The sequence below is a fragment of the Arachis duranensis genome, chromosome 3, assembly GCF_000817695.3.
Source record: "Arachis duranensis cultivar V14167 chromosome 3, aradu.V14167.gnm2.J7QH, whole genome shotgun sequence".
Classification (NCBI taxonomy): Eukaryota; Viridiplantae; Streptophyta; class Magnoliopsida; order Fabales; family Fabaceae; genus Arachis; species Arachis duranensis.
Genome location: NC_029774.3, coordinates 108,906,446 through 108,907,950, shown reverse-complemented (window position 1 = coordinate 108,907,950; position 1,505 = coordinate 108,906,446).

The following is a 1,505-nucleotide window of genomic DNA, read 5'->3' as shown; positions in this document are numbered from 1 at the left end:
AGCTTGTGAAGAACTCCATCAACACTTGGCTCAATCCATAAAGAATCTTGGGGCACAATGGAGAACCAAGCATTGGTGGGAGTTCCAAGATGAATTCAAGCACAAGCCACCTTGATGAGGAGCTCCCCATAAGTCCAACTTAAGGACAATAAACAAAAGTGCTAGGTGGGAGACAACCCACCATGGTAACTTCTTTTCATTTTCTTTTTTGTACACATTGGTAAAAGTAGTTTAAATTCATGCTTTGATTAGTTTGTTGAGTTTAATTAGCATTTTATCATGTTAAATAAGGTTTTATGGTGTTTTGGTAGTAGCTTGGAGGTTTGGAATGCTTGGATTGGTGTAAAAAAAACATACCAAAAATTTTTGAAAAAAAACAGAGCACCATCCACGCGTGCGCGCACTGCGTGCGTACGCGTGCATCAAGCATTTTGGACCACCCACGCGAGTGCGCCATGCACGCGTACGCGTGGGTTGAGAAGTTCCACCTTCCATGCATTAACCCGAGAGTTAGGCCCGCACTATGCGCGCGTTGTGCCTTTGGCACAACCCCACTTGCGCGTACGCGCAAATGACGCGTACGCGCCACTCTCGAAATAAACCATCCGCGCGCGCGCGCAATGCGTGCGTACGCGTGGATGCCCTTTCTTCCATCCACTTCTTTTCTTCTCCTCTTTCCATTTCTTTCCTTCTCCTTTCCTCTTCCCTTCTTCTACCCCTCATCCAACACTTCCAAACACCATGGATAACCATTTATATTAGTTAGTTTTAGTTTTGTTTTCATTTTATTTTCTCTCCTTTCATCATAAGTGTTGGATTATTGACTTTGCTTACTATACATTGCTCCCCCTTATTGCCTAAATGCTATTTTAGCATTAATGTTTTTAGATAATCTTTGTTGGATCCTATGATTGAGGTTATATTTTGCTACTTGGTCTTGAGTTTAGCATACTAGAATGAGTAAAGTGCATGCTTCTTTGGTGACATAGCTTTTTATGCTAATGTATGTTCTAAACCGCGCAATTTAGAATTCACACACCTAACATTTCTTAATGTCACACTAAGTCACTCACTCAATTCTAGTGATTTACCTCATTCCAACAATGTATGCTTCCTTGCTTTTATATCTTCTCCTCTTATGGTGTTATATTTTTGTTTTTCATGAACAATGCACCACAAGCACACATGGAAGCGGAAGAAAGAACACGTAACAATCCGGAGAGTCGCCGTACCCCCTTGCTCATCTTTGAGTGCACCGAGGACGGTGCAAACTTTTAAGTGTGGGGAGGTCGTCCGACCGTTCGGCGATTTTAGGTGACAAGTTTCTAATTCCAACACTTTTGCATTTCATTTTAGGATTTTAGGATTTTTACTTGCATTTTTCTTAGTTTTTGCATATATATACACAATAAGCTTAGTCAAAATAATGAAATTTTTCAAGGATTTCTATCTCTAGGGTACACCAATTGATTTGAGTGAAAACTTTTCATAAAACTTGCTTGAAA